We start from the raw sequence: 27,723 nt of genomic DNA on the forward strand, positions 1-27,723 counted from the left end.
TCATAGAACAGCCCTGAAAAAAAAAACACGAATCTCAGAGCAAGAATCAACGGTCTAGATGGACCCAAATTCAAAATTCAGGCGACTTACATAGAAGGTATTCACACGAACTCCATGCAGGGTCATTTGCTAGTATAGTTTGCAGACTGAAACTGAAAGCAAAATAAAGTTTCTGTAAGATACACCCTCCCATCAAAACACTTGGCATAGAAGCAAGTAACAATGGAAAACATCATACATTTAATTTGAGGAACGATAGATAATGCCTAGTTCTAGGGGCATCACTTGACTTATTCAAGCACCAATTCACTACATTAATCATGAGAACGCTGTTTAAGGAAGTGTGTTGAAACGAATCATCAAATGCCCTTGACTGTCTCCGGTAGAAGGTATGTCACATCCCCCATGCTTGCTCAGAATCAGATGTGCACAATGCTCCAAAAGTCTATTCGTGGGGAGTAACTTAGACTAGTGTCAAGTCTAAGTTACTATCTTCATAGTGCAAAGTAACATAGTAGTAGTGTCATAGAGGACTTCATTAATTAGCTTGTAGACTCATCTTGTCTTGGAAAGCGCTATGTTACAGTAACATATTATGTTACCACTTCTCATTAACTACATGCCACATAAGCAAAAATTTCTCGAAGTGCGCTATGTTACTTGCTAAGTTACTCCCACTATGACTAGCCTATCAGCATTCACGATGATCACTTGACAATTAGGATGCACCTTCTCAGCAGTCTTCTTGACTGCATTAATTGCTGCTGCAGCACCCGCATCATGCTGTGAAAACTCAATGATCATATGCTTCAGGCCTGACAGATGCTCTATACTAGACACACCACTCGACTCCTCTGAAAGGCCATCTTCAAACTTTAGTTCAAGCACTTCAAACTTCGATAAAGCATCGGTCACAAAGGCCACTGATGGCAAACTGCACCTTATCGAAAGTTTCTTAAGACTACGAAATCCATCGCTTGGAAATGCGACTTGTTTCTTATCTCCAGACGTCTGCATAACATTACAAAATAGTTCCAGTTCTTTCAAGCTTGCCATTTCACTGAGCTCTTGAATGAGGTTCGTATCAGCACTCTTCTCAATATTGCTGCACGAGAGTGTTAGCAATGACTTCATCTTGCTTATCCCACTCGACAACTTGGCATTCCCCGCGAGCAAATGCATTAACTTTTCCAGCCTGAGAATGCTGCGAGGTAGCTCTTTCACCTTTGTGGATCTCACATCCAGTGTCTCCAAGCATATTAGCTCTCCGATTTGTACAGGGAGCTCGCTGACATCTGTTCCTTTCAGGTTCAAGTACCTCAGAAGCAGCAATTTGTAGAGACCATCAAGGCACACCGGACCTACACAACCTTCGAGATCAAGAACCCGCAGTACACTGAGTTCACTTAGACGAGGCATGCGACCAGTATGAGAAAATATGGTGATGGAGCGAGCACGAGACACATTTGCCCCATCAATTTGTGCAGCAGCCTGATCATGCTTATCACTATTAAGTAAAGATCAACCACAAAAAAAAGGTAAAGATAGCCGTCGGACAGTGCCATTACAAGGTTTGACATCTTGCTATTGAGCATGCACCAGGGCAACAAAGTTGTCTTCCATGGACTTGCAAATGATGAAATCGTGTATTACTAGATGAAGAACATAGCTCCTATGGGTGCCATCATGATTCAGCTGTGATGGTTGGATTAAGTTTCTGCCAATGAGCTCACTGATGTAGTTTCTCGCTGTTTCCTCTATGCTTGTGCCACGCTGTTCACTGACGAACCCTTCTGCAACCCAACGCCTCGCAAGACGCTCTATTTCGATCTCATGGTTCTCAGGAAATATGCTTAGGTGCAATAGGCATGCCTTGAGATTGGCAGGAAGATCACTGTAGCTAAGTTTGATGATCTGTTTCATCCCTCCTAGCTCTGAATTTGTCCGCCATTCCAGTCCTGACCTCTCAAATTCATCTCTTGTGCGCACCTTGCTGGCTAATAAGCCACCCACGCTCACTATAGCGAGTGGCAAACCACCACACTTTCTCATGATCTGAGCTGAAACGTCCTTCAAATGGGCAGGGCACCCACCCACAGTCCCAAAAGTTCTTCGGGAAAACAAAGTTTCGGCATCGGCTTCGTTAAGAAGACAAGTCCTGTAAACATGGTCACCTGCACCTGCTTTTGCAACAGTCTCATTTCTTGTTGTAGTGATTATGCGACTCCCGAGATTGTTCTCGGAAAACAGTATTTGATTATCCCCCAGGTTTGAACACTCCATAAATCATCAACCCGCCGCCGCCACTCGTCCTCCCTCGTCGATGCCCCCCCCCCGCCGCCACCGCCCCTCATCCTCCCTCGTCGATGTCTCCCCCCCCCCCCGCCGCCACCGCACAGCGCCGCTGGGCAAAGACCGGCCGGCGTTGGTGGTGGCGGAGATCTTGCCCCTCTCCTTGCGGTTGGCGTCTGGAGCGGGACGGCGCTGGGCTGGGCGGGACCCAACGGCGCGGCGGAGGGCATGCTGGGTGGCGGCGCCCCTGCCCGGCGGCGGGGCAGCTGCGGCTTGAGGCCTCTCCAACGCGCGGCGGCTGCGGCTTCTCTAGTGGCGGCGCGAGTTATCCCGGCGGCGGCTTGGCGGCGTGGCGCGGCGGAGCTCCGCCGATGACTCGGCGGCGGGCTGGAGGGCTAGGCACCGTCCAGTGGTGATGCCTCTGCGGCGGTTGCGGACCCCGATCCGATCTGGATCTGGTGGTGCCGGGGTCTGGGCCATGGCGGCTGGCAAGGCATGGGAATCGTCGGGGCTTGTCGGCCTCTAGGCACCATGGGGGTGCCGGCGGCGACGCGTGCCCGGCGTGGTGACACTGGTGGACGTGGTGGTCATCTTCTTCCCGAGATGGCCGGCCAGAGGCTTGGTGATCGGATCTCGAGATCCATCATCTTGTCCCGGCTGCGAGTAGGGGAGACATGGTTGCCGGTGAAAACCGAGCCGACGGCAGGCGATGGCGACATTCTCACCGTTACCTTGATGAAGGCATCATCGTGTAACTATTGTCGACCCACTCGTGCTGCTCCGGGGGAAACCCTAGGATCTGGTGTTCCAGATCGGACGATGGCGGCACTGCGGTGTCGTTTCTCTCTTGGGAGCATCGCTTCCGGAGCAGCGCTGGATGTGAGAGGCAGGAGGTGGAGCGGCTTCGTCTTGCACGGAGCTTCGGTAGTGATGTCAAGTCATGCCTGACCGACAGGTGCTACGCTTTGTCATGCCTGATCGGCAGGTGCTACGCACGACAGTGAAGGAAATATGCCCTAGAGGCAATAATAAAGTTATTATTTATTTCCTCATATCATGATAAATGTTTATTATTCATGCTAGAATTGTATTAACCGGAAACATGATACATGTGTGAATACATAGACAAAACATATAGTCACTAGTATGCCTCTACTTGACTAGCTCATTGATCAAAGATGGTTATGTTTCCTGACCATAGACATGTGTTGTCATTTGATTAGTGGGATCACATCATTAGAAGAATGATGTGATTGACATGACCCATTCCGTTAGCCTAGCACTTGATCGTTTAGTATACTGCTATTGCTTTCTTCATGACTTATACATGTTCCTGTAACTATGAGAATTATGCAGCTCCCGTTTACCGGAGGAACACTTTGGGTACTACCAAACGTCACAACGTAACTGGGTGATTATAAAGGAGTACTACAGGTGTCTCCGAAGGTACATGTTGAGTTGGCGTATTTTGAGATTAGGTTTTGTCACTCCGACCGTCAGAGAGGTATCTCTGGGCCCTCTCGGTAATGCACATCATTATAAGCCTTGCAAGCAATATGACCAAATGAGTTGGTTGCGGGATGATGCACTACAGAACGAGTAAAGAGACTTGCCGGTAACGAGATTGAACTAGGTATTGGATACCGACGATCAAATCTCGGGCAAGTAACATACCGATGACAAAGGGAACAACGTATGTTGTTATGCGGTTTGACCGATAAAGATCTTCGTAGAATATGTAGGAACCAATATGGGCATCCAGGTCCCGCTGTTGGTTATTGACCAAGAATAGTTCTAGGTCATGTCTACATAGTTCTCAAACCCGTAGGCTCCACACGCTTAACGTTATGATGACATTTTTATTATGAGTTTATAAGTTTTGATGTACCAAAGTTTGTTCGGAGTCCCGGATGTGATCACGGACATGACGAGGAGTCTTGAAATGGTCGAGACATAAAGATTGATATATTGGACGACTATATTCGGACATCGGAAGTGTTCCGGGTGATTTCGGAGAAAACCGGAGTGCTGGAGGGGTTACCGGAACCCCCCGGGGAAGTATTGGGCCTTAGTGGGCCTGAAGGGAGAGAGAGGGCTGCAGCCCAGGAGGTGGCGTGCCCCCTCCCATGGGGAGTCCGAATTGGACTAGGGGAGGGGGGCGCGGCCCCTCTTTCCCTCTCCCTCTCCCCCTCTTTCCTTCCCCCTTCCTCCTTCCTAGTTGGACTAGGAAAGGGGAGTCCTACTCCCACTAGGAGGAGGACTCCCCCCTCCTTGGCACGCCCCAAGGGCCGACCGGCCTCCCCCCTTGCTCCTTTATATACGGGGGCGGGGGGGCACCCCATAGACACACAAATTGATCTACGGATCGTTCCTTAGCCGCGTGCGGTGCCCCCCTCCACCATATTCCACCTCGGTCATATCGTCGCGGAGTTTAGGCGAAGCCCTGCGCCGGTAGAACATCATCATCGTCACCACACCGTCGTGCTGACGGGACTCATCTCCGGAGCTTTGCTGGATCGGAGGCCGGAGATCGTCATCGAGCTAAACGTGTGCTGAACTCGGAGGCTCCGTACGTTCGGTGCTTGGATCGGTCGGATCGTGAAGACGTACGACTACATCAACCGCGTTGTGCTAACGCTTCCGCTTATGGTCTACGAGGGTACGTGGATGAACACTCTTCCCTCTCATTGCTATACCATCACCATGATCTTGCGTGTGCGTAGGAAATTTTTTGAAATTACTACGTTCCCCAACAGTGGTATCAGAGCCTAGGTTTTATGCGTTGATGTTATATGCACGAGTAGAACACAAGTGAGTTGTGGGCGATACAATTCATACTGCTTACCAGCATGTCATACTTTGGTTTGGCGGTATTGTGAGATGAAGCGGCCCGGACCGACATTACGCGTACGCTTACGCGAGACTGGTTTCACCGTTACGAGCACTCGTGCTTAAAGGTGGCTGGCGGGTGTCTGTCTCTCTCACTTTAGCTGAATCGAGTGTGGCTACGCCCGGTCCTTGCGAAGGTTAAAACAACACCAACTTGACGAACTATCGTTGTGGTTTATTTGATGCGTAGGTAAGAACGGTTCTTGCTAAGCCCGTAGCAGCCACGTAAAATTTGCAACAACAAAGTAGAGGACGTCTAACTTGTTTTTGCAGGGCATGTTGTGATGTGATATGGTCAAGACGTGATGCTATATTTTATTGTATGAGATGATCATATTTTGTAACCGAAGTTATCGGCAACTGGCAGGAGCCATATTGTTGTCGCTTTATTGTATGAAATGCAAATGCCCTGTAATTGCTTTACTTTATCACTAAGCGGTAGTGATAGTCGTAGAAGCAATAGATGGCGTAACGACAACGATGCTAAGATGGAGATCAAGGTGTCGCGCCGGTGACGATGGTGATCACGATGGTGCTTCAAAGATGGAGATCACAAGCACAAGATGATGATGGCCATATCATATCACTTATATTGATTGCATGTGATGTTTATCCTTTATGCATCTTATCTTGCTTTGATTGATGGTAGCATTTTAAGATGATCTCTCACTTAATAATCAAGAAGTATTCTCCCTGAGTATGCACCGTTGCGAAAGTTCTTCGTGCTGAGACACCACGTGATGATCGGGTGTGATAGGCTCTACGTTCAAATACAACGGGTGCAAAACAGTTGCACACGCGGAATACTCAGGTCATACTTGACGAGCCTAGCATATACAGATATGGCCTCGGAACACGGAGATCGAAAGGTCGAGCGTGAATCATATAGTAGATATGATCAACATAGTGATATTCACCATTGAAACTACTCCATCTCACGTGATGATCGGACATGGTTTAATTGATTTGGATCACGTGATCACTTAGATGACTAGAGAGATGTCTGTCCAAGTGGGAGTTCTTAAGTAATATGATTAATTGAACTTAAATTTATCATGAACTTAGTACCTGATAGTATTTTGCTTGTCTATGTTTGTTTGTAGATAGATGGCTCGTGCTGTTGTTCCGTTGAGTTTTAATGCGTTCCTTGAGAAAGCAAAGTTGAAAGATGATGGTAGCAATTACACGGACTGGGTCCGTAACCTGAGGATTATCCTCATTGCTGCACAGAAAAGTTATGTCCTGGAAGCACCGCTGGGTGCCAGGCCTGCTGCTGATGCAACTGACGACGTTAAGAACGTCTGGCAGAGCAAAGCTGATGACTACTCGATAGTTTAGTGTGCCATGCTTTACGGCTTAGAACCGGGTCTTCAACGACGTTTTGAACGTCATGGAGCATATGAGATGTTTCAGGAGTTGAAGTTAATATTTCAAGCAAATGCCCGAATTGAGAGATATGAAGTCTCCAATAAGTTTTATAGCTGCAAGATGGAGGAGAATAGTTCTGTCAGTGAACACATACTCAAAATGTCTGGGTATAATAATCACTTGATTCAACTGAGAGTTAATCTTCCTGATGATAGTGTCATTGACAGAATTCTCCAATCACTGCCACCAAGCTACAAGAGGTTCGTGATGAACTATAATATGCAAGGGATGAACAAGACTATTCCCGAGCTCTTCGCAATGCTAAAAGCTGCGGAGGTAGAAATCAAGAAGGAGCATCAAGTGTTGATGGTTAACAAGACCACCAGTTTCAAGAAGAAGGGCAAAGGGAAGAAGAAGGGGAACTTCAAAAAGAACGACAAGCAAGTTGCTGCTCAAGAGAAGAAACCCAAGTCTGGACCTAAGCCTGAAACTGAGTGCTTCTACTGCAAGCAGACTGGACACTGGAAGCGGAACTGCCCCAAGTATTTGGCGGATAAGAAGGATGGCAAAGTAAACAAAGGTATATGTGATATACATGTTATTGATGTATACCTTACTAATGCTCGCAGTAGCACCTGGGTATTTGATACTGGTTCTGTTGCTAATATTTGCAACTCGAAACAGGGACTATGGATTAAGCGAAGATTGGCTAAGGACGAGGTGACGATGCACGTGGGAAATGGTTCCAAAGTCAATGTGATCGCGGTCGGCACGCTACCTCTACATCTACCATCGGTATTAGTTTTAGACCTAAATAATTGTTATTTGGTGCCAGCGTTGAGCATGAACATTATATCTGGATCTTGTTTGATGCGAGACGGTTATTCATTTAAATCAGAGAATAATGGTTGTTCTATTTATATGAGTAATATCTTTTCTGGTCATGCACCCTTGAAGAGTGGTCTATTTTTATTGAATCTCGATAGTAGTGATACACATATTCATAGTGTTGAAACCAAAAGATGCAGAGTTGATAACGATAGTGCAACTTATTTGTGGCACTACCGTTTAGGTCATATCGGTGTAAAGCGCATGAAGAAACTCCATACTGATGGGCTTTTGGAATCACTTGATTATGAATCACTTGGTACTTGCGAACCGTGCCTTATGGGCAAGATGACTAAAACGCCGTTCTCCGGAACTATGGAGCGAGCAACTGATTTGTTGGAAATCATACATACTGATGTGTGTGGTCCAATGAATGTTGAGGCTCACGGCGGATATCGTTATTTTCTCACCTTCGCAGATGATTTGAGCAGATATGGGTATATCTACTTAATGAAACACAAGTCTGAAACATTTGAAAAGTTCAAAGAATTTCAGAGTGAAGTGGAAAATCATCGTAACAAGAAAATAAAGTTTCTACGATCTGATCGTGGAGGAGAATATTTTAGTTACGAGTTTGGTCTACACTTGAAACAATGCGGAATAGTTTCGCAACTCACGCCACCCGGAACACCACAACGAAATGGTGTGTCCGAACGTCGTAATCGTACTTTACTGGATATGGTGCGATCTATGATGTCTCTTACTGATTTACCGCTATCGTTTTGGGGTTATGCTTTAGAGACGGCCGCATTCACGTTAAATAGGGCACCATCAAAATCCGTTAAGACGACACCTTATGAACTGTGGTTTGGCAAGAAACCATAATTGTCGTTTCTTAAAGTTTTGGGGCTGCGATGCTTATGTGAAGAAACTTGAACCAGATAAGCTCGAACCCAAATCGGAGAAATGTGTCTTCATAGGATACCCAAAAGAGACTATTGGGTACACCTTCTATCACAGATCTGAGTGCAAGATTTTCGTTGCTAAGATCGGATCCTTTCTAGAGAAGGAGTTTCTCTCGAAAAAAGTGAGTGGGAGGAAAGTAGAACTTGATGAGATAACTGTATCTACTCCCTTATTGGAAAGTAGTTCATCACAAGAACCGGTTCCTGTGACGACTACACCAATCAGTGAGGAAGCTGATGATATTGATCATGAAACTTCAGATCAAGTTTCTACTGAACCTCGTAGGTCTACCAGAATAAGATCCGCACCAGAGTGGTACGGTAATCCTATTCTGGAAGTCATGTTACTTGACCATGATGAACCTACGAACTATGAGGAAGCGATGATGAGCCCAGATTCCGCAAAATGGCTAGAGGCCATGAAATCTGAGATGGGATCCATGTATGAAAACAAAGTATGGACTTTGGTTGACTTGCCCGATGATCGGCAAGCCATTGAGAATAAACGGATCTTTAAGAAGAAGACTGACGCTGATGGTAATGTAACTGTCTATAAAGCTTGCAGGTCCCGCTGTTGGTTATTAACCAAGAATAGTTCTAGGTCATGTCTACATAGTTCTCGAACCCGTAGGGTCCGCACGCTTAACGTTACGATGACAATTTTATTATGAGTTTATAAGTTTTGATGTACCGAAGTTTGTTCGGAGTCCCGGATGTGATCACGGAGATGACGAGGAGTCTCGAAATGGTCGAGACATAAAGATTGATATATTGGACGACTATATTCGGACACCGTAAGTGTTCCGGGTGATTTCGAAGAAAACCGGAGTGCCGGAGGGGTTACCGGAACCCCCCGGGGAAGTATTGGGCCTTAGTGGGCCTGAAGGGAGAGAGAGGGCTGCAGCCCAGGAGGTGGTGCGCCCCCTCCCATGGGGAGTCCAAATTGGACTAGGGGAGGGGGGCGCGGCCCCTCTTTCCCTCTCCCTCTCCCCCTCTTTCCTTCCCCCTTCTCCTTCCTAGTTGGACTAGGAAAGGGGAGTCCTACTCCACTAGGAGGAGGACTCCCCCCTCCTTGGCGCACCCCAAGGGCCGGCCGGCCTCACCCCTTGCTCCTTTATATACGGGGGTGGGGGGGGGCACCCCATAGACACACAAATTGATCTACGGATCGTTCCTTAGCCGTGTGCGGTGCCCCCCTCCACCATATCCCACCTCGGTCATATCGTCGCGGAGTTTAGGCGAAGCCCTGCGCCGGTAGAACATCATCATCGTCACCACGCCGTCGTGCTGACGGAACTCATCTCCGGAGCTTTGCTGGATCGGAGGCCGGAGATCGTCATCGAGCTGAACGTGTGCTGAACTCGGAGGCTCCGTACGTTTGGTGCTTGGATCGGTCGGATCGTGAAGACGTACGACTACATCAACCGTGTTGTGCTAACGCTTCCGCTTACGGTCTACGAGGGTACGTGGACGAACACTCTTCCCTCTCGTTGCTATACCATCACCATGATCTTGCGTGTGCGTAGAAATTTTTTTGAAATTACTACGTTCCCCAACAGACAGATCTTCCAAGGACTTCAAGCTGTGTCGGCTGGTGATACCTGGTAGCATGGTGCTGAGGTGTATTAGTGGCTACCGTTTGGCATCGTGGTGGCGTCGACGATAGCTAGACCGAGTAAGGTTGATGCATCAGTACAGTTCTGAAGATGGAGCGGTGGCAGTTGGCGGCGGTGGCATCTGAGTGCACGCCAGACCGGTGAGAACCATGCCCGGCAGGCGTCCTGGATGGGTTCTCAGGTCTTAGATGTTAGGTTTGGCTGCGATGTCTGTTTGGTATTAGGCCCAGGCTATCTGCGCCCCTTCATCAGCTGGATAGAGATGCTTAGGCGACGGCTTTAGTTTTACTGTTGTATTACTTTGTAAGGTCTTGTGAGAATAATTAATAATGTGGCCGTATGCATCACCCAGATGCAGAGGCCGGGGGTCATCCTCATTTTCTAAAAAAATAAATCATCAACCATAACAAGATACCTGTTTGAGGACAAGAGGGAAACCACCATCAATCATCAATCATAATCAGAGAGTATACATGTATCTCAACGAAGAGGAAGCAGGGCTAAGTTTTATCAAAGATGTGTATAGCAAGTGTACTGAACACAATTTTTTCAGTATAAATGATGGTCGACGCTCGACAGAATAACAGTGTGCTGGAGGCAATTTTTCAGTATAAATGATGGACGGCAGAATAATAGTGTATAATGATTGAGCAAAATTGTCAATCCAGCAACTTTTCCGTATAAATGGCGGAACAAAAATAATGCACTGAACTAACTGTTTTGGTTAAAACTCTTGTCAGTAAAAAGTGAAGTGGATTGATCAAATAGCAATTAGCAAATAGAGTACCTCTTGTCTTGCAAATGCTGCCTCGGCCTCTCAATCAATTGATTCACATCGCCAGCATCACCTCGTCCTATGCTGTACTCGCCGTCCACTTGGGACAGCATATCGCCGAGCACCTTGGCGACGTCGGAGCTCCGGCCGACCGAAACCGACGCGCGGCACTTGAACCCGCGTTCACCAACCTATACACCTCCCTGGCAAGCGTCGTCTTCCCGGAGCCGGCAATCCCGACGATGGACACGACCTTGAGCCCGCCGGAGCCCTGTCCGATCACCATCCCCATCACCTCGTCCCGCGGCCCGTCCATGCCGACGAGGCCGGCGCTGTCGGCGTAGAGCGCGAAGAGACGGGGGTCGACGGCGGGCGCGTGATGGGATGGCATTTGCGGGCCGAGTCTGTAGCGCTTCCGCAGCTCGCTCACCTCGACGACGCGCGCCCGGAGCTCCTTGAGCTCGGTGGCGATGATGTGGCAGTCGGGGGATGGTGGTGAGCCGGCGGATCCAGCGGGAGAACCGGTGGGAGGTGGCGTCATGGGTGCCGGCATCGACGCGGTGGGCGAAGTGGTCGACCCAGTCCTCGATGTCGAAGGCGAGGTCGCGGACCTGGGCGATCCAGCTGGTGGTCTGGACGCCGGGCTCCTCGAGGGCCTCGCAGCAGAGCACGGCGGCGTGCATGGTGCTCAGCTCGGCCTGGAAGAAGGCGACGTCCCCGCGGGCGCCGGAGAGCAGCTCGCACTCCTGCTGCAGCAGCTCACCCAGCTTGCCCCACTAGTAGAAAAGGGGGCAATGGTCCAGGCCGGTCCAGCCCATTAGTCCCGGTTCAATCCAGAACCGGGACCAATGGAGGCATTGGACCCGGTTCGTGAGCCCCGGGGGCCGGCCGGGCCACGTGGGCCATTGGTCCCGGTTCGTCTGGACCTTTTGGTCCCGGTTGGTGGGGCGAACCGGGACCAATGGGCCTCGCTCCTCGCCCACCACCATTGTTTCCGGTTGGTGGCACGAACCGGGACCAAAGGCAACTCTTTAGTCCCGGTTCATGCGACCAACTGGGACCAATGGTGGTGCCTATATATACCCCCTCGCGCAAGAGCAGAGCACACTGCTCTGTTTTTTATGGCCGAGGGGGAGAGGGCTTGGTGGTGCTCTAGCTCACCTCCTATGCACACAAGGTGTTCGATGGAATGCCCGAGCCACACTACTTAAGGTTTCTCCTCTCCAAGCTCGACCGCCAAGCTCCATTTTCCTCAATATTTGTCTAGGTTTAGCGGTCCGTCACGCCCCGTCCCGTCTTCACCGTCGTCGATCACCCACGCCGATCTCATCGCCGGCACCACCGTGGTGAGCCTCTTGTTCTTATCTTCTTGATGAAAGGAAAAATATTCTTACTTGTATGTTTAGGTAGATACTTGTATAATTTTCTTACTTTTATTATTGCATCTTATATAGTGCGATGGTTTTGGTATCCTCCCCCGTCGGCCCTCGTCCTGTCTATGATTCGGATGTGGTATATATTATCTTTTCATAACTATTGGTTCATTTATTGTTTATGACAATTATGCCGACCAACGTGACATAGATTTTATTTATCTAGGAGGTTGTTGAACCGGAAATTCCAACCGACCCTATTGTCGAGAGGTTAAATTTAGTTGAAGAAGAAAACAATTTGTTGAAGGAAAAAATTAGAAAAATTGAGGAGGAGAAGATGATATTGGAGTTGCATGTTGCGGATGTCGTCGATGATCACAAGATCAAGATGGATGCAATGCGCTTGAAGATTAGAAAGATTAGAAAATATGCCATTCATACCGAGGCTTGGTATCATTATGCCGTTGGATCAGTTGTTACATTGGTTGCGATTATGATCACATTTGTTTTCGCATTGAAATGTTTTACATAGTTTCAGTGTATGGTTTAATTAATTTAGATGCTCTGCAGAGCTTTATGTTGTTAGATGAGAACTATGTATGTACTTTGGTTTTAATGTGATGATGAACTTCTATTAATTTGGTCACTTAATTATCTATTCATGATGTTCTGTAATGATTTTTGACACACTTAATTATATATAATGCACACAGATGAACCGGCAATGGATGTACGGTTCAAGACACACCTCCGAGTACATTAAGGGCGTGCATGATTTTCTCGAAGTGGCTGAGGCAAACAAGCAGAATGGTTTTATGTGTTGTCCATGCCCTATATGTGGGAATACGAAGTCTTACTCTGACCGGAAAATCCTCCACACCCACCTGCTTTACAAGGGTTTCATGCCACACTATAATGTTTGGACGAGGCACGGAGAAATAGGGGTTATGATGGAAGACGGCGAAGAAGAAGAGTACGATGACAACTATGTGCCCCCTGAATACGGTGATGCTACTGAAGATCAAGAGGAACCAGACGATGTGCACGATGATGCTGCAACGGGCGAAGCTGCTGAAGATCAAGAGGAACCAGACGATGTGCCCGATGATGATGATCTCCGCCGGGTCATTGTCGATGCAAGGACGCAATGCGAAAGTCAAAAGGAGAAGCTGAAGTTCGATCGCATGTTAGAGGACCACAAAAAAGGGTTGTACCCCAATTGCGAAGATGGCAACACAAAGCTCGGTACCGTACTGGAATTGCTGCAGTGGAAGGCAGAGAATGTTGTGCCTGACAAAGGATTTGAGAAGCTACTGAAAATATTGAAGAAGAAGCTTCCAAAGGATAACGAATTGCCCGACAGTACATACGCAGCAAAGAAGGTCGTATGCCCTCTAGGATTGGAGGTGCAGAAGATACATGCATGCCCTAATGACTGCATCCTCTACCGCGGTGCGTACAAGGATCTGAACGCATGCCCGGTATGCGGTGCATTACGGTATAAGATCAGACGAGATGACCCTGGTGATGTTGACGGCGAGCCCCCCAGGAAGAGGGTTCCTGCGAAGGTGATGTGGTATGCTCCTATAATACCACGGTTGAAACGTCTGTTCAGAAACGGAGAGCATGCCAAGTTGATGCGATGGCACAGTGAGGACCGTAAGAAAGACGGGAAGTTGAGAGCACCCGCTGACGGGTCGCAGTGGAGAAAAATCGAGAGAAAGTACTGGGATGAGTTTGCAAGTGAGCCAAGGAACGTATGGTTTGCTTTAAGCGCGGATGGCATTAATCCTTTCGGGGAGCAGAGCAGCAATCACAGCACCTGGCCCGTGACTCTATGTATGTATAACCTTCCTCCTTGGATGTGCATGAAGCGGAAGTTCATTATGATGCCAGTTCTCATCCAAGGCCCTAAGCAACCCGGCAATGACATTGATGTGTACCTAAGGCCATTAGTTGAAGAACTTTTACAGCTGTGGAATGGAAACGGTGTACGTACGTGGGATGAGCACAAACAGGAGGAATTTAACCTAAAGGCGTTGCTGTTCGTGACCATCAACGATTGGCCCGCTCTCAGTAACCTTTCAGGACAGACAAACAAGGGATACCACGCATGCACGCACTGTTTACTTGACACCGATAGTATATACCTGGCAAGCTGCAGGAAGAATGTGTACCTGGGCCATCGTCGATTTCTTCCGACCAACCATCAATGTCGAAAGAAAGGCAAGCATTTCAAAGGCGAGGCAGATCACCGGAAGAAGCCCGCCATGCGTACCGGTGATCACGTACTTGCTATGGTCAATGATTTACACGTAATCTTTGGAAAGGGTCCCGGCGGACTAGCTGTTCCGAGTGACGCTGGGGGACACGCACCCATGTGGAAGAAGAAATCTATATTTTGGGACCTACCCTACTGGAAAGACCTAGAGGTCCGCTCTTCGATCGACGTGATGCACGTGACGAAGAACCTTTGCGTGAACCTGCTAGGCTTCTTGGGCGTGTATGGGAAGACAAAAGATACAGCTGAGGCACGGGAGGACCTGCAACGTTTGCACGAAAAAGACGGCATGCCTCCAAAGCAGTATGAAGGTCCTGCCAGCTATGCTCTTACCAAAGAAGAGAAGGAAATCTTCTTTGAATGCCTGCTTAGTATGAAGGTCCCGACTGGCTTCTCGTCGAATATAAAAGGAATAATAAATATGGCAGAGAAAAAGTTTCAGAACCTAAAGTCTCATGACTGCCACGTGATTATGACGCAACTGCTTCCGGTTGCATTGAGGGGGCTTCTACCGGAAAACGTCCGATTAGCCATTGTGAAGCTATGTGCATTCCTCAATGCAATCTCTCAGAAGGTGATCGATCCAGAAATCATACCAAGGCTAAGGAGTGATGTGGTGCAATGTCTTGTCAGTTTCGAGCTGGTGTTCCCACCATCCTTCTTCAATATCATGACGCACGTCCTAGTTCATCTAGTTGACGAGATTGTCATTCTGGGCCCCGTATTTCTACACAATATGTACCCCTTTGAGAGGTTCATGGGAGTCCTAAAGAAATATGTCCGTAACCGCGCTAGGCCAGAAGGAAGCATCTCCATGGGCCATCAAACAGAGGATGTCATCGGGTTTTGTGTTGACTTCATTCCTGGCCTTAAGAAGATAGGTCTCCCTAAATCGCGGTATGAGGGGAGACTGACTGGAAAAGGCACGCTTGGAAGGGACTCAATAATATGCAGGGACGGATATTCTTGGTCTCAAGCACACTACACAGTTCTACAGAACTCTACCTTGGTGACCCCGTATGTCGATGAACACAAGAACAGTCTGCGCTCCAAACACCCGGAGCAGTGCGACGACTGGATTACATGTGAACACATCAGGACTTTCAGCAGTTGGTTGGAAGCACGTATCAGAGGTGACAACACTGTTTGTGATGAGCTGTACTTGTTATCCAGGGGACCATCTTTGACTGTATTGATTTGGAAAGGATACGAGATAAATGGGAATACATTTTACACGATTGACCAAGATCAAAAGAGCACCAACCAAAACAGCGGTGTCCGCTTTGATGCAACAACCGAGAGGGGAAAGGACACATATTATGGTTACATAGTGGACATATGGGAACTTGACTACGGACATGATTTTAAGGTCCCTTTGTTTAAGTGCAAATGGGTCAATCTGTCAGGAGGCGGGGTACAGGTAGACCCACAGTACGGAATGACAACAGTGGATCTGAAAAATCTTGGGTACACTGACGAACCGTTCGTCCTAGCCAATGATGTGGCACAGGTTATCTATGTGAAGGACATGTCTACCAGACCGAGAAAGAGAAAAGATAAGGAAGCGAATACATCATACGATGAGCCAAAGCGCCACATAGTTCTTTCAGGAAAAAGGGACATCGTGGGAGTGGAGGACAAGACAGACATGTCTGAAGATTATGAAAAGTTTCATGAAATTCCTCCCTTTAAAGTCAAGGCTGACCCCAGCATCCTGATAAACGATGAAGATTATCCATGGTTACGGCGCAATAAGCAAATGACACAAGCGAAGAAAAAGTGAAGACTTTCTCCCGCAACTATTATGATGATACCATGCCAACTTTGTAACTGACGAGTATGATACCATTGTCCGTTTTGTACATGCACATGCTATGTGTGGGTCAATTTATGATACCATGCCAACTTTCAACTTTTTCAGAGTTCATTTGAAATGCTTTAATGTCTTATGGTTCGGCCCTCGTAATAATTAAAAATAGCAACAATAAGTATTTTGTTGTAAGTAGAAACAAAATAAAATAAATAAAGCAAGAAAGAAAACAAAAAAACAAAAAAAGTGTTTTCAAATTTGAAAAGTAATGGCACTAACAGAAAGTTTATAATTTTCCTAAAACTAAAAGCAAAAAGAATTAAAAAATAAAGCAAAAACAAAAGAAAATAAATAATGCAGAAAACAAAACAAAAAAACAGGAAAAAAAATAAAAATAGAAACAATAAGTAAAGAAAAAAAGTGCCTCCTACTGGGCCCCCACGGCCTGAATACGACATGAAACTCTACTATGGGCCAGGATTCAGGCCCGCGGTAGGCCTAGTAGGCCCACTAGGCAAAGTTTAGCAAGTAGGCCCGAAAGCCTGCGGTCGAGAGGAGTTCGGGAGGGGTGCGACAGTGGGGCTTATAAAACACTGCGCGCCCCTCTCAACTAGCGAGGTGGGACTAAACTTTGGCCTCGACGCGGGCAACACAGGGACCTTTGGTCCCGGTTGGTGGCACCAACCGGGACTAAAGTGGGGCATTGGTCCCGGTTGGTGGCACCAACCGGTACCAAAGGTCGCGGCTTCCCGCCCTTTGGGCTGCCGAAAAAGAGGCCTTTGGTCCCGGTTGGTTGAACCAACCGGGACTAAAGGGGGCATTGGTCCCGGTTGGTGCCACGAACCGGGACCAATGCTCCTTGTATATAAGTAGCACTTCGCAGTTTTGTAGAGTTCATCGCCACCAGTTGCCCCTCGACGACGCCGAGCACATCGTCGCCGCCAGGCTGCCCCGACGCCGCCCGCCGCCCCCGCCGTTGTCGTCGCCGTCGCCCGCGCCCGTCGTCGTCGCTGGCCTCCCCGAGCCCGCGCCGGCCTCCCCGAGCCCGCGCCGTCCTCCCTGAACCCGCGCCCGCCGTCGTCGCTGCCAGGCTGCCCCGTCGCCGTCGCCCGCCCCCGCGCGCCGTGCCCCGAGCCCCTGCCCCGTTGCCGTCGCCCGCCCCCGCGCGCCGCCACCGGTGTGAGCCGCCGCGCCGCACCGGCTCTATTTTTTTTAATTTTTATTAGTTTAATTTTTTTGTTCAATGTATATGTGTATGTATGTGGCTATATATATGCGGCTTTATTAGTTTAGTTTTTTTGTTCATATATATATATATATAATGTATATGTGTATGTATGTGGCTATAGATGTTCAAAAATTGTTCAGAGCATGTTTTTGTTCATATATGTATTTTTTGTTCATATGTGTATTAATGTTTTCATATATGCAAAAGATAGATTTTTAGAAAAGTTAGGTTTTTTTCTATTCATAGATTTTTTTGGTGATATTAATTATTGTAGAATATGCAAATGTTTGTATATTCATATGAACAATGCATTAGGAAAAACCTTTGTTTCTTTTCGAAATTTTCTATTTGAACATTTTTTTAAAACAAGCAATACTAAAAGAATGAGAGGAAAAAGGAAAATAAGAAGAGGTAGAAAGGAGAAAAAAGAGGAGAGGAAGAAGAGGAGAAATAAATAAGAAGAGGAAAAAATAAGAAAAGGAAGAGGAGAAGAAGAAAGGAATAGAGGAGAAAGAAGAAAAAATAGAAGAAAAAAAATTCTATTTTTTCTTCTTCTCCTCTATTCCTTTCTTCTTCTCCTCTTTTTTTTCTTCTTTTTTTTCTTCTTCTTCTTCCTTCTTCCTTCTTTCTCTTTTCTTCCTTTTCCTTAATTATTTTCCTTTCTCGAGGGAGAAGAAGAAAAAGAAGAGGAGAAGAAGAAAGAAAGGAATAGAGGAGAAAGAAGAAACTTCAACACGAGCTAGGGGGTGGTACCGATACCCCCTCCCCGATAACTCTCGAGGACACCCAAACCCTAGAGAGAAAACGATGTTGGTCTCCTACCCCCTCCCGCCGCGCCCCTACCCGACAAATTAACTCTCTCGAGGCCACCCAAATTTATCAAGTTAAAAGAGCGTTGTCGTCAAGGCCACCCAAACCCTTGAAGCGTTGTGTCGAGGGGACCCCAAACCCTAGAGAAGCAGCGTCGAGGCCACTAACATGATTCCTTATTGTGATTAGCTAGCTAGTTCTATGTTTGCCACTAATATATATATATATATATATATATATATATCCATCTGTACCATGTTTGAATAATAATTGACATGTTGTAAATATTTGCAGAAACTATGGAGCACTCCCGAGACGAAGAAACATAAGCTATGTTGGGGGAAATAATCGCACAAGGAAGTGATGAAGTTGCGTCATTTCTCAACGAGACCGATGGTCAGGAAGGACTGGATGAAGAAGAGGGCTATGTTCATGATGGCTTAGACCCATTAATGCCGGTACAAGAAGAGGACTATGTTCATGATGGCTCCGGTGACACAATGGAGGTACAAGAAGGAGACCGTGCTGACTGCTCCGGTCACCGAACCGAGTCCGGCCAGGTATATATATATTAGTTAAGCCCGTGCTGACTAGTTAATTGATGCATCCATTGTTTTGGTATATGTACACATATTAATTACTCTCGTCTTTCTTCCTTATAATTTCTAGCCCTCCGGATCGAGCACAACTTCGGTAAGGAGACGACGCCCGAAGAAAAAGTTGAGCTCGGATGAAAAGTTTGAGATCATAGAAATCGCGCCCGACGGCGAACCGATTGAACCCATCTGGACAAGGAAGGCATTTTCTGCTCAGTGCGGGGTTCTTGTTAGGGACAAGATCCCGATCAGCATCCAACAATGGTATAAGCCTGCTAAGGATGAAGACCCTGAGGTGTCTTATGTCAATGATATGCAGAAAGAAGATCTTTGGACTGAGCTGAAGGCAAATTTCACCCTACCGCCAGAGGAGGATCCGGAGAAGCCAGTTAAAGAGCAATTAATCAAGTCTTGTGCTCTTAAGAAGATGGCAACCCTAATGAGGAGGTGGAGGAAAGAGCTGAACCAGTTTGTCGAGAAAAAAAGACACCAGAATTCATCCTCAAATATGAGAAGATCAAAGATCACTGTTCCGCATTTGTGGCCCACAAGACATCGGAAAAGAGTAAGAAGATGTCGGCGACAAACAAGCAAAATGCTGCGAAGAAGAAGCTTCACCATCGCACGGGGTCAGGTGGCTACCTCAAAGCCCGGCCTAAGTGGTCCAAGGCTGAGCATGATCTGCTTGAAAAAGGGATCGAACCAGAGACAATGCGCTGGCCAAACCGTTGCCGGACTTGGTTCTTCGGGGCTGGCGGAACCTTGGACCCTGTAACAGGGAAGTGTCAGTGGACGGACGAGCAACTGCAAACACCAGTCAAGAACCTTCGACACTATATCGATGCAGCGCAGCGAGGGACGTTCCTTCCAAACAGGGAGAAGGACGAGCTCACAATGGCCCTTGGGAATCCCGAGCACCCTGGACGGACACGAGGCACGCCAGGCTCCATTCTGTGGAAGGTTTGTTTTCCGGACGCAAGGGGTTACAAAACCCACGAGAGGAGGAAGAAACTGGAGCAGGACCAAATGCAGGCGCTGCACGAAAGGGTAATGAGGCTAGAGGAACGAGAAGAGGTACGAGAAGCAGCAGATCGCAACAAACGACCTGCCGAAGCTTCCCCCGAAGCTACCCCGCCATCTCAGCGGAGAAGCAACATGGCTTCCACCGAGCTGCTTCAGCCGGAGCATGTCTTGACGGCTCCTGCCAGCTATCCCATGGATGGTATCATGGAGTCTCAAAATTGCCACATTATGGCGCGATGGATGAATTTGAAGGTCAAGGCGGCTGTTGGCCAAGTTTATCCTAGTAGACCCGGCACAACTTATCACTGCCAGCCGATTCCAGAAAGATTTGCTAAGGTGATGGTGGATGAAATAACGGAGGGATTTGAGGACCTTGTGCTTGAGCACCCTACCGGTGAAGGGGAGACTAGGCTGGGTTCTGCTCTGAAGACTCCATGCCTATGGCGGAAGAAGCTCATCAACCTTCTGAACTGGACGCCTCCGCCTCCTCCTCCTCCTCCGGCGAGTCAGGGCACTCCGCCTCCTTCACCGCCTCCTCCTCCGGTGAGTGACGATCAGGGCACGCATGGCGGCACTCCGCCTCCTCCTCCGGCGAGTGACGATCAGGGCACACATGGCGGCACTCCGCCTCCTCCACCGCCTCCTCCTCTGGCGAGTGACAATCAAGGCACGCGTGGCGGCACTCCGCCTCCTTCTCCGGCGCGTGGCAGCACTCCTCCTCCTCCTTCGCCTCGCCAGCAAGGGCGGAATAGACCCGCCGCCGCCCCGGCTGCTCCGGCGCGTCGTAGTCCTTCTCCTCCGCCTCGTAAGCAAGCACAAAAGAAGACAGACGCCGCAGCCGCTCCGTCTGCTCTGGCGTCTAGCAGCACAAGAAGAGGAGAGAGGCAATACAGATACGGTCCACCTCTAAAGCCTCTAGAGAAGTTACCGTACGAGAGGACCAAGGAGGAAAACAATACGATCCTGCAGGCCCACGTGAAGGAGTTCTTTGAAGGGGTGAAAGCAAAGAGACATCCACCTCGGGAGGAGAAGGTAGATCCGGTGAAAGCAAAGCGCACTCTCGATGCCCTGAGGAAACCACCAAAGTCTCCGCCGAAAACCAACTATGAGTGCATTACTGAACATATATATCTCCAAGCCAAGCGGTCGGGAACTACTGTCAGTGATAAAAGGTTAAAAGAACGAGCAAAGGGGAAAAAATTGCCCAGCTCGGCGAACAAGCACAGCAATCGTGCCCCCCGCTCAATGTGTCTAATCCTCCGGGGACGGTGGCCGGTTATGGCAATCTTGAAGATTACCTGCCTGACGATGCACTTTCTGATTTCATGGAGGTGGACGAATTCAGATACGAGTACGGGAAGCCTCTCGTCAAAGATGAAAAATCTCTGACAACAATGATGCGAAGATTCCATAGTTGGTACATGAAAACCTGCAAAGAGTCTGAGGGGAAGAACAGTTTGTATCTGAACATTAAAGAGGAGCACGACCTCGTTTCAAATGATCTGTTGTGTGTTCCATTTGAGGAATTCTTCGAGTTCTTAAATCAAAAGGCCCTCGATAAATTAATGGTCTTTTGCTACTGCCTGTAAGTACTATTTCTGTCATTAAGTCTCTATATATAACTCGGCTCTTTCATTGCATGTATTTATGATTAATTATCCTCAATATATTATACAGATTGAAGATCGTCGAGTGCAAAAAACAAGAAATTTATGATATTGGGTTCATTAACACAAATATCATAGATGTATCTCTGGTTAAAAAGCACGTCGAAGAGGCCGAGGACAACTTGCTACAATCATTGATCAAAAATCAAAACAAAGATACCATACTCTTTCCTTACAACGGCCCGTGAGTGTTACTGTCGTGTGCATATTCGGTTTCCCTTATTACTCGAGCGAGGTTATAGTAATGTAATTGATGAGTTATGCATGCGTGCGCAGGTACCACTATATTCTTCTGGAGATTAAGCTTGAGCGTGGACTAGTAACCGTCTTAGACTCGAGACGGAAAGATCCCGAAACCTATGCGGACATCACTGAAATGCTCAGCAAGTAAGTTCAATCGATCATTATCGCACCATATCGGCAACTTTTTGTTCATTTCCTGATATCTCAAGTAATAATAATTATTTTCTTTGTCTTGCAGGGTTTGGAATAAGTTCACCGCACAAGCTCCGAGACTGCCGAAGGAGCTGCGATATACATACCCGAAAGTAAGTACTACTGGCTAGCTAGTTGCGCACATCTCCCGTTGATTCTATAGCTATACTTTCATCAATGCCATTTATAATGCTTCATTATCAGTTTGATTGACCTCTATTTCTCGTAAAGTGCTTGTGGTAGGAGGAAGGGAATGATTTCTGTGGATACTACGTGTGCGAGTTCATCCACAACGCGACTTTGAAAAACAAGCGGGGCTACTCTAGAAGACAATATGAAGTGCGTAAGCAATAATATTCACAATTTCATTTTATTACACCATCATTTCTGTTGAGTTTCATTCATATATATGTATTAATTAACCCCCTTCTTCAAATTAGACGTGGCAGATGCGGGATGAACTCCTAGAACCAGATCGCATGAAAGCAATTCAAGAGGAATTGGCGGGATTCTTTCTTGAACACGTCATCAGTAAAGCCGGAGAATACCATGTGGAACTTGATTTCAAATGCTAGGGGTTTGTAATTAAGAGATCTTATACATGTATGTAGCCAGTAAAAAACTTGTTGTTCGACCAATCTCTCGGAGAAGGAGAGGTCGATCGATCTTCTCTCGGTATGCATGACGAACTTCTGTACTGAATGGTTCTCTCGATCACTTATGTATATATACTACGTAGCGTCGACCAAGCACGGACATAAGAGAGGACACTTCTCTCTATTAATTAGCTAGCTAACACAATATACGAAACACCTAAATTAACCCCCCAAAACCCCCAACCCCCCTCCTTTAAAAAAACAAAAACCCCAGCCACTGGAATGCAGACGCGTGGATGCCTTTTGGTCCCGGTTGGAGCCACCAACCGGGACCAAAGGCCCCATGACTGGGCTCGGCGAACTGGGCCATGTGAAGGAACATTGGTCCCGGTTCGTGTTTGAACCGAGACTAATGGGTGGAGGTATTAGTAACGACCCATTGAACCGGGACTAAAGACCCTTACGAACCGAGTCTAATAGGTGTTTTTCTACTAGTGCCCGGCAGCGCCTCCACCATGCCCGACAGCGCGCCCACCGCAATGATCTCCATCTCGCCGGCCGGTTGAACAGAACAGCCTTCTCTAGCTCTCTGGATCTGGATTTGTGGGTGGGTGTCGCCGGCGGCGAGGATGGGCGTGGAGTTGCAGCCAAGTCCTCGTCGCCTGGTGGCTGCTGTTTGTCTTCGTGGTGGGTGCGCAAATAATTTTGGAGGCTACTTCACACTTCACAGCAGCATCACCAGAATGAAAAATCTCCCTGAAAACACAGAATAAAAAATCGTAGAAAAAGACCGCATTTGGTCAACAGAGAGCACGAACTGTGTTGGCACGATACTTTTAACTTTTTAATGAATTATTTTTCAATCAAAAGAATCCTGTCTAAATCAAAAACTGTTTTTCATATAAACATGGTCCAAGAATCGTAGAAAAAGAATCATTTGCACACGATCCTAAGACCAAGAATCACCATAGGCACCTCATGGTGGGTAGAAACAACGTCTCTTTCTGGACAAAGTGTCGATTTTATTCACTCAAAATAAAGTATCAAAAGGTCCAAACACAATAAGCACACGTCTGGTCTTTGCATATCTAACATGCACACACACAAAAAATAAATAGTAGATTATATAAGACCAAAGTTATGCCTAAGGGCATCTCCAACGGTAACCCATGAAATTTCTCCCGCATCCGTCCACGGTCACGGATGCGGGAGGCCGCCATCCAATCGTAGCCGCATACATTTCAAACTCTTTTTCAACAAACCGGATGAAATTCATGTAAACACGGCCAGATTTCTTATAAATATGACGGATTTCATACAAACACGACGGATTTTCATTACACTTTGAACATTTAGAACAGAAAAAAGACATGCCCCTAAACCTATCCTACGGCGGGCAGCAGCCGGCATCCAAGCCCCCGTCGTCCTCCATCCGCCATCTCCATGATCACCGGCGGTAAGACCTGTGAAGCAAATGTGTGGTCTCCGGCGAGGAAGAGTGGACCACGGGAGACGGATCGGCCCACATGGGAGACCAGGACCTGCCGCCTCCCGTGGCCTACTCATCCTCGTAGGAGTCCGCGACTTATCCATCACCAGTGATCGTGAGGTCCACGGTGGAAATGGTGGCGCATACACTATCGTCGTCCCACCGGGCTACCTAACAGTTCGTCAACGGCGCATAGGAGGCGTAGCTGGCGTTGTTCTCCTCTGCGATCGCTTGGAGCCGCGCCTTGGCGGCGGCCGCTTCTTGGCGAGCGGCGACTTGAGCCTGGACGGCTTTGTAGATGACAAGCTACTCCACAACGAAGTTGGGGTTCACCATGGCCATGGCCACCACGGCATCCTCGCTCGTGCGTTTGTCGTAGATCTGGTCCTCTACCAGCCGATATTGCGCCAGGAGGAACATGTTGTATTGTTGTTCCTCCTACGCCCGCTGGAACGCCGACAAAGGCGTTGGTGCAAGCTGCACCTCCACCATGGCGGTGTTGTAGTGCGCTTGCTCCTGCTCCATGGTGAAGCCGGCGTGCATAGGAGGCGCGGGAGCCGGTACGGTGTCATCAGATCCCGTCTCCACCGTTGAGCCGGGACGGTGTCATCTGTTGAGCCGGGATATATACTACTCGTAGGTGACCATCAAAAAAGTTCAGGAACTTATATTCATGGCTTAAACATGTGAAAAACACCTTACCAAGAGATTAAAAACTATACAAAGAACCCCTAGTCATCATCCAATTCTTCTTGTCCCAAAGGAGCAACATAGCCATCATTTACGTAAGCCTCGTCATCATCTGTATCATTTATATTTTTTATGACTGAAACATCAATGTTGGATCCTTCGTCATCATTTCTGCACCAACTAGTGATCCCTTCAGGTACTGTAATTTCTGGCACTGTAATTTCTACATCGACGACATCAAGTACGTCTGCCGCACCACCTTTATCAGCTTCAGCAACTTCATCAAGGCCTACACCATTTAAAACAGAAGGAGCAAACAAATTGTGTGGATTCATTTTAATAACAGCTGCCCAATTAGGGTTCTTCACATCTCTCGCATAGAAAACCTGTTGAGATTGGATGCCTAGAATGTAAGGGCCTCCCTGGAATCGGTGTAGAGTAGTGTTAAGGTCAATAATTCCATATTTGTCCTTCTTATACCCCTTACTCTCAGTTATGTTGGTAGGAGGCACATCAAACCAGTCACACTGGAATAGAACAACCTCCTTATTAGGAGGAAAGACAAGAAATATGATTTTCTTGATCACCTTGTAATAATCAATATTGTCTGTTGTTGCATCTCCCTTGACTATGACGCCACTATTTTGGGTACTCAAGTCCTGCTCTATATAGGAATTCCAAAAAAATATCCATTCAGAAGTGTATGGTTGTATACACGAGCTAGGTGATCAGGTTCTTTAGCTAGTGCATAAATAATATTGCTCACCTTCCCATCATTGTGGAGCTCTGTGATCTGTTTCATGGAACAGAATATGTGTGAGTGTAATGTACAACGTTGGTACGTTATTACGAGGAACATTAGTGAAAGTGCGAAAGAAACTTACCCGTCTCTCAAACTAGCCAACAAACTCTTGTGCTACTTTTTAGGATTAGGAGAATTGTTACTTGTGAGCTCCTCAAGATGTTCACTTCAAAGAGAAATGGTTGTTAGTTGAACAGGTAAGTATTAATGCATATCATGATGTGAAATAAATACATATGTATCCTTACTCAATCCATGGCGTGGTTTCCTCACAGTTTGTTATTATGAAATGCCTCATTTGATTAATCTTAGCCAAAGAGAATGATTCACAAACAAAACCTTTCTTGGAGTAATCAACTGTACTCATTATGCTAATCCCTGTTGGTGGTTGATCTGTACCTCCATCTTCATGACATTCAGACTGACTTAGCTTGGTAGGCATTCCATCAAGGAATCGACTGCAAAAAGTTATGCTCTCTTCAAGTATGTACCCCTCTACAATAGAACCTTCTGGTTGAGCCTTGTTACGCACATATCCTTTGAGCGTACGCAATTATTGCTGAATTGCATACATCTATCTGTACAAGACAGGCCCTCCCAATCGATCCTCTTCAGCTAGATGAATTGGGAAATGCATCATAATATCAAAGAATGCTGATGGAAAGATCATCTTGAGCTGACATAGAGTTTATGGAATTGTTTTGCTCAACCTCTCCAAATCTTCAGCCCTTAACTCCTTGGAGAATAAATCAGAAAATAATTTGCTCAGTTGAAGCAATGGGTTAACAACATTCTTTGGCAAAAGCCTGCACAATGCAATAGGAAGAAGTTTCTGAAATATAACATGACAGTCATGAGTTTTGAGTCCGCTAATATTGCACTGATCAAGGACTACACATCGCTTAATGTGTGAAGCATAGCCATCAAACATCTTAATGCTCTGCAGAAACTTGAGGAGCATTATCTTTTCTTCCTTTTTTTCAAAATATAGCAACCTTTCTTTATTTCATACTTATGCTTACTGGGCTTTGGATGTTGGTCCTTCCTAAATTTCAGGTCCTCCAAATCAAGACGAGTCTTCACACCATCCTTTGATTTCTTATCCATCTCAAGCAAAGTCCATAGAATGATGTCACAAATGTTCTTCTCGATGTGCATAACATCCAAATTGTGCCTAAGAAGCAAGTGCTTCCAATATGGGAGCTGGAAAAATACACTTTTCTTCCGCCAGTTATGCCACCTATTAGTTTTCGGTCGCTTTCTCTTGTTTGACCGTCCAAATGGTGCATGCTGAATGCTATCAAGTTCCTACACAACTTGTTCACCTATAAGTGCCACTGGAGCTTCACTATTATCTGTCTTGTTGTTGAACAAACACTTATTTCAACGCCATTTGTGGGTCCTGGGCAGAAAACATCGGTGTCCCATGTAGCAATGCTTTTGACCATACTTGAGCCATAAAAAATATGTATATTGTTCACGCTAGCTTGGCTTTTGTGCTCCAACCACTCAACATTGTGTAGGATGGGTAGTCATTGATGGTCCACAACAAGCATGCATACATCTGGAATTTTTTTTAGTTGCAGCATCATATGTGTAAGCACCATCCTCCCATAGAACATTCAGTTCATCAGTCAAGGGCTGCAAGTACACATCTATGTTATTTCCTACTGACTTTGGTCCTGGAATAATCATTGACATAATACAATTTTGTTGTTTCATACACATCCAAGGTGGCAAGTTATATGGAATAAGAATGACATGCCATGTAGTGTGTGATATACTCATGAGCCCATAGGGGCTGAATCTATCTGAAGCAAGGCCAAGCCGAACATTGCGAGCATCTTTTGAGAATGTCTTAGGATATTTCTTATAAAATGCTTCCAAGCCTTCTAATCTACAGGATGCCTCATTACGCCATCATCCACCCGACCCTCCTTATGCCATTTCATATGTGATGACATATGTTCTGTCATGTACAACCTATGAAGTATTGGAATGAGTGGGAAATACCTTAGAACTTTCGGTGGCACTCACTTCTTTGATTTATGGCTTGATGCATTGTCTTCGTCACTGGTAGGAGTAGATTTCCATCGAGAGGCATGACAGACAGGGCATTCTTCTGCATCAGCATGATCATTACAAAATAGAGCACAATCATTAACGCACACGTGTATCTTCTTGTAATCC

The 27,723-nt window shown here is 46.9% G+C and overlaps 1 pseudogene; it reads right to left on the minus strand.

Moving 5' to 3' along the window:
• LOC123158418 (disease resistance protein PIK6-NP-like) lies at window positions 1–23,102 on the minus strand (annotated as a pseudogene).
• Between the last annotated feature and the right edge of the window lie 4,621 nt (window positions 23,103–27,723).

This window comes from Triticum aestivum, chromosome 7B (genome assembly GCF_018294505.1).
Source record: "Triticum aestivum cultivar Chinese Spring chromosome 7B, IWGSC CS RefSeq v2.1, whole genome shotgun sequence".
Taxonomy (NCBI): Eukaryota; Viridiplantae; Streptophyta; class Magnoliopsida; order Poales; family Poaceae; genus Triticum; species Triticum aestivum.